The following is a 19,151-nucleotide window of genomic DNA, read 5'->3' on the forward strand; positions in this document are numbered from 1 at the left end:
TCAGATAAGTGAGTGAATTACATACTTATGTCAAAATGTTAAAATTTGATATATAACATTTTGAATTTATAATTTTGCAAATATTTGTTAAAGGGAAGTTTAACACATTTTCAAATGAATTTTTAAAGTAATTTTACGAAAAAAATCAAAGTAGTTTTTCAAAGATTTTTTAAATTATTTTCTTAAAAAATGTTTTTCAATTTTTACAAAACTTGATTTTCATTCGAAAAGTCCTTTTTAAATATGATCTTTTAATAAAGACTTTCTTCTTAAAATGACATTCCCTTAAGACATTATTGTTAACCACAAAGACTATCTGCCCATGTATTTTAGAGGTCTAGAAGTTAAGTGTTGACTTAAGGTATTTGTGTTTATGTGTTGATCAATAAATATGATTTTTTAAGCATGAATTTTAATTAAATATTAAGTTTTCAAAAATATTTTTTTTAAAAAAATATTAATTTATAGTTTTTGAAACATTTTCTATTTAATGGTCCTTATCATCTCCTCCATTCTAAATGTTTCAATACATAGAATATACGGTTGCCTTATGAGTTTTATGAGATGATTTGTTAGTTTTTAGTTATTTAAAATTTGAGTTTGAGATGGAATATTGTTTGACCTTATATTAGATTCAAGTTTAATTGTTAGTTAGTTAGTTAAGTGCACATTTCAAAAATTGACTTCCAAATCAAGGTGAGACAAGGACCTTCTTAGTTATTGGAGCAACCACTACTTCCTTAGACAAAACCATTTAAAGAAATTATACACTTAACCTACTTCTTGAAAACTCCTAGTTTAACTAATCTAAGATGTGGTGAGGTAGTTTCAGTTAATTTCTCTTAGCAAAATGAACCAAGCTAGATACTTCTTATTCAACTTGGACATTTAGATTAAGTTTCCCTAATGTATTATTATCTCACCCTGTCTTGATACTATCACTACAAAAATACAAACCTTTTGCGATGAATTTAGGATAAAAATATAAAAAAAATTTATCGTAAAATATTTTTACGATGAAAATGTATTAGTTACAAATAGCTCGTCGCAAACTTCTGCGATAAAAAACTACTAATTCGTTGCAAATTTGGTGACGAAAATATTTTTCATCACAAAATTCATCGTTAAAATTGGTGGCGAAATTCAATTTCGTCAACAAAATTGGCGATGAAATTGAGTTTTCATCGCCAAAATTAGCGACAAAACCACTATTTTTGTCGACAAATTTGGCGATGAAATTGTGTTTTTGTCGCCAAGGCAGACGGGTAAAATAAAATTTCTTTGCCAAATTCGACGACGAAATCATAACTTCGTCACCACAATTTACGACGAATTCTTGATTTTGTCACCAAATTGGCGATGAAAATCTGTTCGTCGCCAATTTGGTGACAAAAGTGCATTTTCGTCGCCAATTTGCGACGAAATGAGTTTTCATCGCCAATTTGGCGATGAAAATGTGTTTTCGTCACAAAATTGGCGATGAAAACACAGTGCTGTCACCAATATTACGATAGAATAGTAAAATTTCGATGCATTTGTAATGAATCTGTAAAATACCGAACCTTTAGGGGTAATTTGTAAAATTTACCCTAATTAAAATTTAAACCGGTTAAATGAAACTAAATTAAGCTAATTAAATAAAGTTAAATTAGAACCCAATTTAGAAGCCCAATAGCCCAAGTTAACCAGCCCAATTAGCTAATCATGGGTTAATGGGTTAAAGGATTAATAAAAGGTTAATTGGTTAATGGGTTGGATCCAAACCGTTAAGCCGAAACCCGTTTAGCCAAAATCCTATAAGGAGCAACAGTGTTCGCGATTCTTCCTTGAAACCGCGATCCATTCCTATGCTTCTCCGCGCTCGTCCTCTATTCTCCTCTCTTGTTCTCGATCGCGCGACCATCGGCGATCTTTGGGCGGTGCTGGCAACGCGGAAGCTGCCGGAGTCAAGAGCGGCAACCCTAGGCTGGCTGTTCAGCAGGAGGTGGCACGCAATCTTTGTTAGGACGGTGATGATCGGCGCGGCAACAGAAGCAAGGAAGGCCGGATTCGGGGGAAGGGTTGATACGGTAAGTTGATAGGCTTGATCTTATGGATTTTCTTGGATCTTTAGTTTACTAAGGAACGAATTGTTAAGATTTCCCTTTTGATTTCTTTGATTCCAGCCGAAAGAATCTTGGATCTAGTTTGTTTGACCGGTGGCTTGTCTTGGCGGAGTTAGGGTTTCTAAGGTTGAGGTATAATCCTTGGAAACGATCCTTGTAGGACTGTTTGTGCTATTCTGGATTCGTAGCTTCTTGGATTTCTATAAGCGTTGCTCGGCAGCAAGGTGGACTGAGGGTCAGCGGCTTGATTGAATGGATCTAGGGCAAGAGGTTCTAGGGCCTGGTTTGGAGCAGCATAGAGGTAAAATCTTGATTCAACTAGTTGTGATGGTGAATGCTTGTAGCCGATTAGTAATGAAGCTTGCTGTGATTGTTGATTTCTTTAGGTCAGCTGTGAAGAAGGAAGAAAAGGTGATCTAGGGCATTGAGTCCACTCTGAGGAGAGTCTTCGGTATTGATTCCGATTTGATCTACTTGCGCTGTTCATGTGATTATTCTGATCGGTTTGAGGATAAGATGGGATTGTTGGTTTTGGTGTGTAAACTGGAATCAGTGATCTGAGCTTCCATTAATCCGATGATTTGAGGTGTTTTAAGGCAAGGAAATCTAAGGTAAGCCTTGAAACTTATGCTTGTAGGATTCTTGCTCTATTATGTTGGTTAAGATTGGATTGATTAAGTTGGTTGGTTAGCTTAGGTTTAATTAAACCTGAAATCATTTAGGTTAATGAGTTAATACAAGTAATTTATTAATTGGTTAATATAATTAATCAATTAATTAGTTACATTGTGTTAATGGAAACCTAATTGGTTCCTAGCATGGATTCGAATTATAATCCTACTAGGTTAGAATGGGTTTATGAACCTATTATGAGTTATCCTGGATTTGAGTGAATATGAAATTAGTTGTATTAAATTATTAATACAACTAATTGATGGTTTGATTAAATCTTGATAATCACAATCCAACGGTTAGATTGGTCTAACCATAAATGGAATTAACCTAACTCTAAATTGATTAGAGTTTCTTGATGTTATGACTTCGCATTTAGGGATGTATTATTCTTCTTGCAGGACCCTGAGCGATTATAGGAGTTCTTTTGATACGAGGATCTATTTTTGGGGGTTCTAGGATTTTACCTGCGATTTATCAGGTGGGTAATTTACTGTATTTGGTCAATACAGTTTCTTTCCATTTCCAGTGCATGATTCTTTGACAGTTTTTGTAGTTTGATACCTTGACGTTATTCTTGCCTGTTATTTGTATACTGCTTATGTTATTCATGCTCATATCATGCTTGACCTTCTGTCTGTTGATCTTGGATTATTAATCTTGACTGTTGTTTCTATCATTGATATGACATCTGTGATCCTTATTGATATAGTTCTTTCCTTATGAGATCTGAGATCATCATGATTTATTATACCTACGCTTATTGATTAGTATGGTAGGTGCTGATTGCTATGATTTGAGCATCTCATCATGATGCATGATAACGATTGTAAATCCCAATGTTGTGGGTCTATCGTGATAATAGATGACTTTAGTTGTATATCTACATAGGTGGTTATCATACCCTATTTCCATCGCGGTGATGGCGACTGTATGACAGTATATGCAGTCGACGGCTGTATGGCAGTGTACGTAGCCGAGTCGATGATTTGACCTCGACACCGGATAGGGGTGGTACTCGGAGAGTACATGGTTGGTACGTCAGTGATGAGTATTAGAGGACAGATATCGGCCATAGGATATGTAGCTTATCATAGCTACGGGATCATCGGACGCGGAGCACTGATCCCCGATTTGGATCACCGGACTACTTTGTTGTAGGGCGCGGAGTACTGATCCCTTGATGCCGGACATTCCCAGACTTAGATGCTTGCACGAGTTCTGTAGTGAGTGTGGCAGTTGCATCATGCATATGCACATCATGTGCATGATATATATGTATTGGACCGCACTGATATTGCATTTTGATTGTCTACTTGTTTGACTCTTGACTGTTGCACTATGTTTGACATGTTATTCATATGGTGCATTACATGAGATCTATGTTAGTTGTTTATTATCTGCAGAGATTTTATTGATACCTTGTTGACCTTTGGTATGTACCTATCCTCTTGCTATTACTTTATTCATGCACTTTCTTTCTGTATTACTCACTGAGTATTTGTACTCACATCTTTGGACCCTGGGATTTTTCTATCTTCCCAGATATCAGGTAGGAGCTTACAGAGGATGTCAGGGATCTACTAGTTATGCCATCTCACGACGATGAGATTTTATGTGTGTGTGATGTATTGTGGTATACTTGTGGTACTTGGTGTGTTGTTGTTTACGATTCATAGTTTCGGATTTCTGACTTCGTCTTGATGATTATGGTGGATTTTTACATGTATTATTTCTTGGACTCATATCCATTGCATTGGACTTTATTGGATTTATGTTTCCGCTCCTATGATTCTGAGTTTACATATTTGACGAGTTTTCTCGCTAATAATTGTGTAGGATGTGTATGTGGTCGTGTGGGTCACCTTTTACTTCTGTTTAGTATATAAATCCATATTTTGTAGTATGGATAGGCCGTGTTGGCCTTTATATATGTGTGTATACAGGGAATTGTCAGGGATACTGGGGAGGTATTGTCGAAATTTTTTAGATGGCTATCTCCCGGGTCGTGACTGAATCTATTTTCATCGTAAATTTCATCGCAAACCCCAAAAAATTTTCACAACTTCATTTCATTCGTTCCAAATCTGAATCCTGTTTACATACAATTCCTCCAATTCATTCTATAAGAAATCAAACATCACAATCAATCATAATATCACATACTATATCACAAACACTCACATATTAACAATTAAACACATCCTAATTAGCAAACAATACAACAAACACATCCTAATATTAACATTCATAATTATACATACAATATCATCTCCAAAGATACAATAAAGTATCAAACTATTCAATACATCCTCCAAACATACAATAAAGTGTCACAACATCATATCCATCAATAATAAAAAATATATCAATAATAAAGTCTCTGAACGACAAGAAACAAAAAGTATCAACATCCACAGAATCGACCTCGGATAATACTTTCTGCTTCACTCTCTTCTCCATCGAAGCTTCTTTTTCTTTTCCTACATCAGAAAATAAAAAAAATATAATATTATTTTATATAAATAAAGTATAATATATAAAAACTTACCTCTTAGCCATTCTTGGTTTCATCAACCCTGTTCGAAATAAAATAATAATATTAATCAATAAAAAATAAAAGATTTATAAATAAAAAAAATTAAAGTAATACTAATTGTGAAAAAATTATATTGATACACAACTAGGCTATGAAGAATCATCATTTTCACTGTCATTGCCGTCGTCACCGTCATCACCGAAAACAGGAGGAAGCTGACTTGAAGTGGAGCCTAACTGAAGATGGTGTGTAATAAAATTCTGTTGTATGTGTATTTCTCTCATTTCTTTATCTCTTTGTAAAATTATGCCTTTTAAATGAGAGACTTCTTCAGTTAGGTTGCCTATTTGTGCCTTCATTGCTGGTGGGGTGGAAGAAGATGTGCTAGGAACTCGATGAGTTATGCTCAGAGAATCCATTCCCAATATCCTCCCCCCTTGGATCCTCTACTTGCCTCCAACCAAATACTCAGGTCATTTCCAACGGAGGGCTCAGATCCATCAGCATTATCACTAGCACTTGATGATGTGGACCAAGGAGGGGATACAAGCTTACAAGACAAAGCCAAGGAGGAAGAGGCATTGAAGGGAATTGGAGGACCCATGACAAGATCCAAGACTAAGAGAATGAAGCAAGTTTTGGAAGGCTTAATAATGGAGCTCAAGGAAAAGGAGGATCAATGCACAATGGAGACAACAACTAAATGGATCACATTCCTTCAACTTGAAAGTGAAATTGGGCCAACATAAAGACAAAACTTGAAGGCCCAAATCTATATGATCCAAGATGCATTCAAGGGCTACAAGTGTCCAATTTTCGTAGGTATTTTTGGGGGAATTTTCTAAAATGACTTTTGATGTCTTTTGGTGGGTTTTTAATGCTTTTTGGGAGTTCCTAAGCAAGTATTAGGGAATTGTGGGAAATAAATGTCATGCATGCATGCATGATAATGGTCCATAATTAGTGCCTAGTGGGTCTTAGTGAATATTAAAAGCTTACTGAGAAGTGTGGTAGAGGTTAATGTTTCAACCTCCACTAAGTCTATATATAGGAGAACTCTTGTATGGCTAAGATATGTTAAGTTTGAATGAAATTAGAATTTTCTCTATTGTGAGAGTTTCCTTTGATTCTTAGGTAAAGAACTAATCTTGATCTTATCAAGACAACTTGTGGCGATCAAAACCCCCATGACTTATCACTCACCTTCTCATCTTTCTTGAGTGTGGCGTCAATATCCTTCTCTTCATCTGAATATCAAGGCGATCCGTTCCAAGGTGCTTATCATTTGGTATCAGAGCCTTGGCTCCTTGATTTTTAGGTTTGCGTTTTGTTCTTGTTCATTTTTTTGTTCTTGTTCATCTTTGTTGATCTCTCATCCTTAGTATTCTGTTGGTGTTTTCATTCTCCATCTCTATTTATCGCTTCTCTATTTGGGTCCTAAACTCAAAAAAAAAAAGAGCAGAAAAAATTTTTAAAAAAAGGGTGTTACTAGAGTCATTATGTTTTGACTGAAAAAAGGAAAATTAAAAAAAAAAGGAAAATTCAGAAAAAAATTTTTTGGGCAGAATCAAAAACAAAAAAAAAAGAAAAAGGATTTGTGAAGTAAAAGGACCCAATATTGCTCTCATTGCTCTTGATCGTTGCTGAATTTCTTGTTCTATCCATTTATTTCTCTTGTTATACTCATAGTTTCTTGTTGGTCTTGCTCATTTGATCGTCTACTTATTGTCTTGAAAAAAATCATTGATAAGGTTCTTTTCTTAAGAGCGTATAAAGGAAGCTGAGTGGATAAATTTGAGTGCAACCACGTGAGGTGAGTGGTGAGGTCTTTCTAACATTTCTTTTGTAATTTTCCTTGTCATCTTTTTTGTTGCAAGCATGAGTGGGGAAAATTCTCCTAGGCAAGATCCTAATAGGCTTCAAATGGAGGCACTTACTCAACACTTTGAGAGAATGCTTCAAAGACAACTTGAAGGCTTACATGAAAGGATGGACCGACTTGAAGGAGGAAGAGTTTCTAACCATGGGGGCAATTCTAATCATGAAGAATCTCATTAATAAAGTGACCTATTCTATGGTTCTCCAAGAGAAAGGAGGCGTGAAGAAAGTGACCTATTCTATGGTTCTCCCTAGAATCCAACTAAGCTTCGATTGTCACGTCTCGAGAGGCGACCGTCCAAAAAATTTCGGCAGCATCTCCCCTGTAACAATTCAACTTTTCCTGAATACATTAAGTACAAGCTCACACGACCATCTACAATCCAACATAAGTAAATACAAGATTGAACTACATAAATAAGGGTCCACACGACCACAATTACATATACACACATTCACCATATCAACCATCACCACAAATCCATATATAATAATGGAAATGCCAAAACACATCGATAATGCAATAAAATCCAACAACCAACTCCACAAAATCACACATTGAAGACAATCCGAACGATACAAACAAATACCAGTCGAAAATCACAAAAGAAACGAACGACTCCTATTGTTGTGAGATGGGGGCAGTCCGATAGAACTCCAAGCTTCAAACAACATTCTTATCTATTATCTGAGGAGACAAAAAACCTCAGGATCTGGATGGTGAGTATAAAAATACCCAGTGGATACTAGAATGAAAGTGCACAATATGATAAGGTATCAAAGAAATATAAGCATGGATATCAAAAGGTATACAATTTCAACATGATACTACAGGAGCAAGATCAACATACAATAAGATAATCTTGTATGTCATGTCATACAAATGCAGCAGTCATATAACAACAAGTGCATAATCATATAACAATAAATGCATCAGCTATAAATGTAGTAAACAACAAATGCATGCATGGTTACTGTCTGCATTCACCACCCCCAGTCACCCAACATGTGTAGTGAACTGGGGCACTAAACAGAACAACTGCACACCCTCTAACAATAGACCACTACACGTGAGTGGGGAGCAGAAAAAATATCACCGTTTGCCGTCAACATTCCCAGACACCCAACTTGTGTGGTGAACTGGGATGCACAACAAAAATCACCCACTCCAACAACAGACCACTACATGCGAGGGGGAGGGACAGTCTTCAAGAGAGCCAATTGAACTGAACTGGACTAGTTCAGTGGTGCAGTTCACTAGCGATTCAGTTCAAGGGTTTAAAAGTGAAATTTGGATCAAAATTCTCAAGTTTCTATACCAATCCAAGAAATTAACTCCATTAAACTTGTCCTTATGAATGATAAATTGTAGAGAGAGAGTATTATACATTTAATAACATGGTGGTCTATAATAAGAAATGCAGAAATAAGTATCATATTTAAATTATTTAATTAGATTTTTAATTAAATGATTCTTCCACTGAACTGTAAAACTTGATAGGAGCAAGTCATGGATGTGGGCAACCGGAGTTTACCTACACTACTAGCTCTAAACCCAATAGCAATGACATTTAAGTGGGAGTGGATCCATATTGTACTTCATTTTGAGTTAACTTTGGCTAATTGCCCAAGACTCATATAATTTAGATAGACAACGTGTACCAATTACATCGTATGTAACTCTTGTATAGTTAGGTGAACAAGATTATTTGTTTGTTTGCCCAATGCATGAGATATGCCTCTAAGTTCTTAATCCAATTGAGGTAACTTAGTTAAGTCTCACCTAAAGTTTAATATTTGGACATCACAATTGTCCTATTGCACTCTACCAAGATAAATTGAGTTACTTTGCTTTGGCAAATATGTCTACAATTGATCAAGGTAAAAGTAAGTATCAAACTTTGATAGACATATAAGATTGACCTAATTATCATAATATTACTAATTAAATATGCATCTCATGTAAACATGACATACATCAACATATATGCATAATTAGAAATATAACATGATTATGGCTCATCTACTACGATCTTCTCAAGCCAATGAGAAGATCGAAAGATCAACCAAGGAAATTGTATCTTCTCCAAGTGCTTCCTTGGTTGGCGTGTGTTGTTGTCCTCCTCCCTTTTCATTGTCGTCTAGTAGACTAGTACTATTTTTAATTGTACATTACAAATTTAAAGAACCCTCAAGTAATGTTCGAGGGGAGTCTAATTTTACAACTGGAAGTATGATGGTAAAAGGTATGACATACAAGTCATATTATGAATTATAATATACACACACACACATAATCCAATTACATCGGATAAAAAGGGGTTATAACCATGCACCATGGCATACATTATTCGTAATAGATCTTAACCATGCACTATAGCATACTTTTATAATAATTCTAAATAATGATTTATGAGCCACAACATTATGGCAAGCTGTAACATCCGTATTTTTCCCACTTAAGATTATTGGTTAGATTTAGAATATTTCATAAATATGTATGTATAAATAAAATTTTAGGGATTTATTTGTAAATAATCCTAATGAATTAGTAAAGATTAAGGAGGAATTAATTAAATTTAATAATTAATCATAAAAGACTACATAGTTAATTGGATTGAGATCATTTGGGTATGATGATTAAACCCATTAAGCCAATCCAATCCCTTAAGAACTCATGTAAGTCAATTAAATCAGCCTTAAAGCCCACTTAAGGAGCCCAATAAGAGCTCGATTAAACAAACCCACTAAACCTAATTAACAGATTATTAGGTTATGGGGAAAAAAAACTGAAATCTGAAATCTGAATCATTAAGGAATAGCACTGTTCCCGTTCCGTTTTTTTCCCCTTCCGCGAGACCCGCGCCTCACGCCGACTTCGTCTTCTCGCGTGCTCAACGGAGACAAAGCTCCGCCTTCTTCGCGTCGGCCGTGGGTATAAGAAGGGGCGGAGGGCTGAGGCACGAGGGAGCAAGCAAATCGAAGCCCTAGCAGCCTTCTTCTTCTCCTCTCTATTTCACCGACGCCAGTCGGACTCAGCTCGCCGCCAATCACAGTGAGAAAGAGAGCAACAAGGAAACCCTAGCAACGCTGCCGCCCTTCCTCGCCTTGCCGCAGCCAGTCGCGACTCTCCCCTGTTCAGCTCTGCTCAACGCCCGCCGCCTGCAGCACCGCGACGCCTCTGCTCTGCACCGTACCCTTTTCACAGAGAACGCCGTCGTCCAGCCGACGCTCGACGCCTTCCGTCGGTGCCCAGCTCCGCGACTGCTGCACCCCCAGCCGCCGTCTTCGTCGGCTGCCGCAAACCCCTGTTTTGCCCTGTCCGTGCGGAGAAGACGAAGCAGAGTAGATTTTAATTAACTATTTAATTAATTAAGGTAAGTGATTAATTGAAGGTTTATGTGGTAATTAATCTAAGTTAATATCTAAGTTAATTAGATTATTAATCTATGTTATTCAGTTTAATAATTAGTTAAATAGTTAATAGTTAGTAACTAATTGTCTTAATAAGTTTAGCAATCAATTAGTATACATCTAAGGGTTAAGTTAGATGGATTTATAGTTGATTAAGTAAGTATTGAAATTTAAATAATTAATGGATAATTAATTGAAGGATTAGATTAGGTTAATGAATTCGGTTAAGTTGTAGTTATGATTTTTGCTAGGTCGTGCGAAGAAGGCGCTGGAGCACCTCGGAGAAGGTCTCCGATTTCACAAATATTAGCAGTAAAACTTAGTAAGCGGACAAGGTAAGTACATTTCTCACCTGCAGTATAAGTTGTTTCCGTGTGGTTCATTCAATGATTATATTAAGTTTGCCATGACATGACTTCTGTTAAGCATGAATGTAGTTATATGTATGCTCTTTCCATGACATGATGTGTGTTAGACATGAATGTATTTATGTGTTCTTCCCTTGATTCATGTTAAAGTAGGAATATATGTATGTTCTTTTCATAATATGATTTAGGATCTAATCATGAATATGAATATGTAAATTATTCTTCCTACTTAGGTGGGAAGTAAAGCATGATAAAGAAATGATGAAAGGGCAAAGATATAGTAAGTAAAAGTATAAGAACTTTATGATATGTAAAGAAATGTATTTTACTTTTAAGAGGCGGGTATCGGGCCAAAGGTTCGCCCAAAATGAATTCCGGGCCAAAGGTTCGCCCATAAGGAAAAGGAATTCCAGGCCAAAGGTCGCCTGATAAGATAAGTCCTCTGATAGCATTCGGTGGCTAGCTACCCCGGGTTCTATCAGAGATGCGCGCATTGATACTCCGCCAGGGCCCATAAGTATGTTTAAGTATGTTTACTATTTTCAAAAGTATGGACTTTCAGATATAAAGAAGCTAAGAAAATTTTCCTAGGCACTACAAGTATTTCCATGTTCAGATAGTTTTTGCTTAAGTACATGTCTTTGTAATTACAAGTCTTTTCATGTTGCCTGCAATGATTTCCGTGATTTTGTGAGACTAGGTATGTACTTACTAAGCTTTGCTTATAGTTGCATTTCCTTATACTGCAGATAGAGGATAAGAAAAGGTTTAAGTGACGGGAGGCAGCAGGAGCAGTGTTTGGTGTGTGTGGCGGCGGAACAGGGGATTAGAATAAATAAATGAATAAACACCTTATATCAATTATGTCTTTTATATCAATGGCTTCCGCATCTTAAATTGAACAGTCGTTTTATTCCGTTATAAGAATATTCCTTTTGATAGAATTTATCTATTGGATTTTCTACCAATAATTTAATAATGATAAGGTATACGTAACATCCCCCCTATTAGAAAGGAGGAGGGTCGTTACACGAACTCACTAGACGATTAGCGGGCGGGGTTCAAGGGGGCAACACCCCTTGTCAGGGAGTGGGGGATGGTGCCCCTAAAGCAAAATTATTTTTATCAACTCATTGAATGAGTTGCTGCCCACAGATCATGAAGAGTAACCTGAGACCTCCCTCATAACAGATTGAAGCATACTTGTGACACATACTGTACAATCTGTTCATAATAGTTCTTGAGTAATTTCACAATCTATTCTCAACAGATTGACACAACCACATCAACTATAATAAAAACTATAGGTCATGAAAGATTTGTCGAACAAAATTGGACTATAGCACACATTCATATTATATATGAAGATGTTACAATCCTTTAGTTTGATCAATATAAACTAGCTCTTTGTTCGATAAAACCACTCATACAATCATGCAAATCATAATAAACACATGTTCATTATCTATATCACATATGAAATAGAACTAAAACGATGTATGTGCATTCACAAGCAACTTTGATACCACTATAGGGATCTTATGCAAAAAATCAAAAAATAAATATAGAAAAAAAATTTATCTCTCCAGAGATCCATGCGAATACAGTATATATGTTTGTTATCTAGTTGTCAACTTTATTGCATGAACGTAACAATTCTAGTAGCAACTTTAATTCAACAGATTTCAGCACGATCAGAATGGTTGCATCTCTTCGATATCCACACGAATACATCCTTCATTCGTCACACGAACTTAGCCTTCAAAGAACAACCACCTTTGTTATGCTAGCAACTTGGATGGTTTAGCCAAGAGGAGACTAGAAAAATGATCATCCATGAAAATTTTTGGATACAATAAAGTCTCATATTGAAAATATATGAAAAAGATTATAGATTTATAAGATGGAAGATATCTCCATTGGTGTGAAGACTTTTGGGTTGAGCTCAAAAATAAAATCATGAGGGCTTAGACCTAAAATGGCCAATATCATTCCATTGTAGAGATATGTGAACTCCATCGGTACTAACAAATTGAATATTCTTGAAATTATTTTTTATCAATGTGTTAGACAAAAATGAAAAGTTTCTGAGATCAATACCTTCTACTCTTCCTCTAATGACTATAAGTTTTTCTCTGAGGACCTTAAGCTGAAATATGAAACACATACCTACATGCATCCTTAGCCTTCTAAAAATTTCAATAGACAATTCTTCCTTAATCATTGTGCAGATACTCTTGAAATCATAACTCACTATGGCCTGTCTAAATGTTTACTATGATCAAATAATAAATCTTGACCTATGCGATGAATTCTACAATAACCTAACTAAAATAGATGGCCTTACTTATACATCTAGAGTCATAGGTACTAACATCATCTTTTTCTCCTAATCTGATTAGGGACAAACTCAAGTTGCATCCTTCATCTTTAGAATTCTCATGTTTTCCACTCACTAATCTACCTTTTTCTAATCCTTTCTCCCATATCATTTTAGACTATATCTACACATATCCCATTAGTAAGAAACAAACTCTATTGCTTTTAACCTTTGATCTATTAAACTCAGAGTGGCAAATTATATCTTAAATAAGGTTATAATTTCATGCATCCTACCGTGCCTTACTAAAGATCAAGATGTTTTCAACCTTTGCATGCCTTTCTACTATATGCTCTAAAACATAACTTGGATATCAATCTTAGCCTACATATCTTCAAACCCATCATCTATCATGCCTACACCATTAATAATTATCAAGTCATTTGCCCTATTGTCATATTTGGACTCTCATCCAGGAAACATTCAATATTGATGTTTCCGAGGTAATATCCAACCACTATTAATCCTAATAAAATAGGACTTCAAAACTTCACGGTAGTTAAAATGGTACTTAGAGAAAATACCTTAATGTGGAAGAGGGAAGTTTATCAATCTTCAACAATTCAGATTCTAGTTGAGACCGAAGAGGTCATTTCACCACCACCATCACTATTGACTTTAGAAGCTAGAGTAACTAGACTCTATTTGGACTCTCATCCAGGAAACATTCAATATTGATGTTTCCGAGGTAATATCCAACCACTATTAATCCTAATAAAATAGGACTTCAAAACTTCACGGTAGTTAAAATGGTACTTAGAGAAAATACCTTAATGTGGAAGAGGGAAGTTTATCAATCTTCAACAATTCAGATTCTAGTTGAGATCGAAGAGGTCATTTCACCACCACCATCACTATTGACTTTAGAAGCTAGAGTAACTAGACTCATGATGCAGTTCACTCGTAGAGTTCAGCATATGGGCTCTCAGCTACATGAGTTGATGGATATGATCTGAACTCAGCACATGAGTCATCCACCTTCTTCTGACTAGATCTACAAATGTATTTGCTTCTCGACTTGTTGACTTCAAGTGTTGCCTTAATTTGACTTTTATTATGGTTGACTTGCTTGATATTTTGATCATTTTTACTTGATGTTGATTTATGCATGTTTGACTATCATATATAATTTTCTTTAGTCCATTACACATGCTTATTATAAATACTAGATCTCCATATCATTTTTGATATATGAAAAAGGGGGTGAGAAGGGAAAGTGAAAGTTATTTAGAAGGAAAAGTTAAAATTTAAGAAAAATAAAAGTTAAAATTTATTTTCTCCTTTTAATCATTTAATTGAAAGTTATGATTAATGACAAGATTTTAAATTTTAACATATCATTTATGTATGACTGAATTTAGTATTATCTTTTATCAACATTAAATATCATGTTTGTTATATAAATTATTTGTTTAACTAATTTTAATTTAATTTTCATATGATAAAAAGGGATAGATTGTTGGTGCTGGGAGCACCACAATGAACCCAATATTTTAATGTATGACTAAGTATAAAGTTCAATTATTATAAACTGATGATTTTATATCAAATAAGTAGATTACTTGATAGATGGGAAATCTTGGTTGGGAATCAGGCAAGTGACCAAGTCCTAGGGAAGCTAGGCAAGTGCGAAGTCTTGATTGGGAATCAGACAGTTGGAAGTCTTAGTTGGGAACCATGCAAAAAAGTCCTAGTTGGGAATTAGGAAGACAACTCCAAGTAGAAGCAGCTAGGAGATGTGGTTTGATAGACTAGTGTAAGTGAAGGTAGCTGAGAGTTGTGGCTTGACAGAGCAAGTCCAAGTGAAGGTAGCTCGGAGTTGTGACTTGGCAGAGCAAGTCCAAGTGGATGCAGTTAGGACTTGTAGCTTGGGAAACAAGTCCAAGTGGAAGCAGTTCGAAATTGTGGCTTAGCAATCAAGTCTAAGTGGAGGCAGCTGAGAGTTGTGGCTTGGTTGACAAGTCCAAATGGAGGTAATCGGAAGTTGTTGCTTGACAAATCACACAAGATGAGTTAGTTGAGAGTTGAACATCTAGCCAAGGTACATGCGAGTAAAGTTAAAATTGATATCATAGTAATTATGCATATCAAGTGCAGAGAAGTAAATTTTAATGGTTCTAGGCAACCGGGAGAGAGTCCGGGCGACTGGCTGGAGATAACCTTCTACAGTTGAAGTCGAGGTCTCATAGACGACTAGAGTGAGGGGTGGGTGACCATAACATTTAGGTGATTATAGATGCTTCGAGGGAACCGATATAAATGAAATCCTGCATATGGGAAAGTCAGGTCAAAGCAAAAAAGTTGACCTAGTTATAGGCAACCAGGGAGAGTCTGATTGATAGGAATTGCAGAATTCATTTATTAATGGATAAGAATTACAGACCATATCAGAAGACTCTCAAGTGACCGGGGGTGGCCAGTCGACCGGGAGGTGCCTCTTTAACATCCAAAGAAGACTTATAAAAGGAGTCACGAGGGAGACCTTTTCAACAATCTCATTCTCAACGTGCTCGTGCTCATATTCATTGCTCTTCGGATGTTACTTCGGCCATATGCTACAACATCACACTTCATCTTTCAAATATGACAACTCGAGCATAACCCTATCATTATATTATTGTATTCTTGTGTGCCTTATTTTTATATTCTTTTTAAGGTTTTCCATCTCTAGAATCTTTCTATAAATGAGATAATCATAATAAGAATCAATTAGTTTATGTCATGCGTGCTTACAATTTATCTTGCATGCTTCATGGAGATAGCTATATACCTGCTTTAATTTCTTTGTTTTGTTGTATTACTCTGTCCAATTATTTAGAATTATTTGTTTTTTAAAGCTTGTAAATTTCATAATACTATTCACCCCCTCTAGCATTGAGTTTGATCGTACAATCAACTTTGGTCGCCTAGAAGCCTTCTCTGATCTCCCAGACACTAAGATCACCTTGCTCCACACTCTAGTCACCTGGAACCTCCTGACTTCGTCAATTGAGGTTTATCACCAGTCATCAATTTCCCGGATTCCCTTCTAGTGGCCTAGGACCATTGAAAAATGCTTCCCTACAAAGTTAACACGTAATGAAGATATAGAGATATTTAAATTAAGTTCGCATACTTTAGATAGATGTTCAGCTCATATCTGATCAATCTAGACTTAGTTGTCAAGACTCAGCTCCTAGTTGACTTTCTTAGACTTGCTACCAAAACCTCAACCCCAAGTTGGTTCCTCTACATAGCAATTTCTCTATTCAAATTGATTCATCTAATTCCAACTAGGGCTTTCTTGTCTACTTTCCAATTAGGTCTTCCATCAACTAGCCCCGTTAGGGCTTCCACCGATTGATTCTCAATCAGGACTTCCTGGTATGGTCCCATTAGGACGTTGTTATTGCTTGGTTCCCAATCAGGACTTCCATTACCTAGTCCCATTAGGACTTAGTCTTTGCTTGGTTCTCAACCAGGACTTAGTCTCTTGTCAAGTAACCTACACCTACACACTTGACAAAATCCATGAATATATACATAGACTAACATTAAACTTAGCCATACAATAAAATATAGGTTCGATATGGTGCTCCTAGTACCAACAATCTCTGCCATTTTTAGAAACTAGTTTAAAGTTAGTTAAAAATAACAATATTGATATATGATATATGCATTTAATGTATGATTAAACATCAGAAATAATATGATCATACATAAATACATGAAATGAGTTTTCAAAATTCTCACCCTTAATTAAAACTCTTTCTAAATATATGATATTTCAACTTTGGAAAATTTTAACTTTTATGAAAATTAACTTAACATCTCTTGTTTCTCTCCTAAAAATAGGAAAGAAAAGAGGTTTTAAAACTATTAACTTACTTGCAAAAAAATATTTAGTCAAAACTTAATAGCAAGTCAAAAATAAGTTCATTTAAACTTTGAACAAGTAAACATTGTAAGATGGGAAAAAGTGCCAGAGGGGTGAGGGTGAATAACGCTTATCGCTTTTTCACACGTATTCAAAAATTTATTTTAAAAGGTTTTGAGTATGCAACGGAAGATAAAAATAAAACTTAGAGATGCGTTTATTTTTACTTGGTTCACAACCTCTGGATGCTACTCAAAGGCCTATAGACCTTTACTACTTCTGATGCATTTACTAATAGACTATTTCTCACAACGATAAAGAGTCTCACCTTTTACAATGAAAGGGATGGTAACAAGTTTACCGTTCTTATGAAATGAAGTACAAAGGACTAAAAAGAATGCACTACTTATCACCGACAATGATGTAGAAGTTGTGTGTAGTTGTCGGTGCAGCATCTTGGCATCGTAGCAGCATCTCGAGAGCGTAGATCTGTGAACCAATGTCGTAGAATGATTGTTCAAACTGTTGTGAAGGCTCTGGTCATGGCTGCTTATATGGACCAATCCAAGTGTCTAAATCTCCTTCTAGGCACCCCCACGTCAATTAGTCGATCCGTTATCGTAGTTGACTTAGAATTTCCAAGTGCTTGGATCCCTTTCAGGCGCCTAGAATGTTGATGTGGTAATTACCAAATCAGCTTTCCTTCTTCAAACACCTAGAACTCTTCCAGGCGCCTAGAAGCTGAGGTGTTCCCAGCCAATCGAGACTCACCACCTCATCCGTCTCGCTGGCCTAAAGAATCGACATCCGAGCGCCTGGACGTTTCGGGCACCCGGATCAAATAGGAGTGCACGAAACTTGAAGTTCTAGTTTCTTAATTTCCTGCATCACAGAGTTAGCTCAATATACATATATAGAAAATTTAGTTAGGATAGTTTTATAGCTATCTTGTCTTGACTTCTAGGTTTTTAATAAAATTCTACATCAAATCAATGCCTACTATTTCCTTAAGGGAACACACCCTCACCTACTCCTCTCAGGAGAGTTACCTTTTTGTCAACCATCCGATCCTCCAGACCTAGTTGGACTTTTGCTTAGTATTCAATTCTTTGACCCTTAGAACTTCCTTCCAATGTCTGATCCTCATTGACCCATCGATCTGCTAGACGTCCGGTCCACTGACCTGCTTAGACTTCCTGCCTAGTGCATGCCCTTGATCTACCAAGACTTTTTGCTTGGTCCACTTGACTAAGACTTCTTATCCGGTCTATCTAACTAGGACTTCTTATCCAGTCCACCTGACTAGGACTTCTTACCTAATCTCTAACTAGGGCTTTCCTTGCCTAGTCTCCAACTAGGACTTTCCTATATTACTTGCACACTTAGATCATCTCGTTAGCACACAACAAAATCTTAACTTAACCCCTTTGCCAAGATTAAAACACAGATTTGATTATCTAGTGCTCCATGCACTAACAATCTCCCCCTTTTAAATTATAATAATTTAGTTCAAAGTTAAATAAAAAATTACATAAAACTCAAAACCATTTAAAACGCCATTCCAAAGATAGAAAAAATATAAACAAACTCCCCCTTAATTCAGTCTCCCCCTGAATTTAAAGTAGTATTTTGAAACTTTTTCTCTCCCCCTGAATTTGACATAGTCTTTTTTTCTTTTTAACTTTTAAATTTTGAAGACCACTGAAGAAAAACTTAGTTTTGAAAATAAACTTATTTTTGTACTTTAGAAAATATCTACTTAGATAAGTATTTTTCTTTAAAGAATACTTTTAAAAAAAATTTTGTAAAATGTTTGCTTTGAAAAACCCTTTAGAAAAACTTTAAAGTTATTTAAAACCACTTATCCTTAACTTTGAGGTTACTCTCCCCCATTGACATTTAATAGGGGGTTTGAAAGTGTTTGGGGAGAAAGTTTACA

The 19,151-nt window shown here is 35.8% G+C and overlaps 1 long non-coding RNA gene across 1 annotated transcript; it reads left to right on the top strand.

The window, feature by feature from the left end:
* The first annotated feature begins 1,846 nt into the window (after nucleotides 1-1,846).
* On the top strand, nucleotides 1,847-4,624 carry LOC141812672 (uncharacterized). The gene is made up of 5 exons (XR_012600322.1): nucleotides 1,847-2,069; nucleotides 2,166-2,406; nucleotides 2,492-2,716; nucleotides 3,157-3,258; nucleotides 4,323-4,624. It is a non-coding gene; the product is annotated as an uncharacterized LOC141812672 (long non-coding RNA).
* Nucleotides 4,625-19,151: the final 14,527 nt, after the last annotated feature.

The sequence above is a fragment of the Curcuma longa genome, chromosome 19 (genome assembly GCF_044706935.1).
Source record: "Curcuma longa cultivar G26 ecotype Majalengka, Jawa Barat chromosome 19, ITB_CL_G26_1.1, whole genome shotgun sequence".
Classification (NCBI taxonomy): Eukaryota; Viridiplantae; Streptophyta; class Magnoliopsida; order Zingiberales; family Zingiberaceae; genus Curcuma; species Curcuma longa.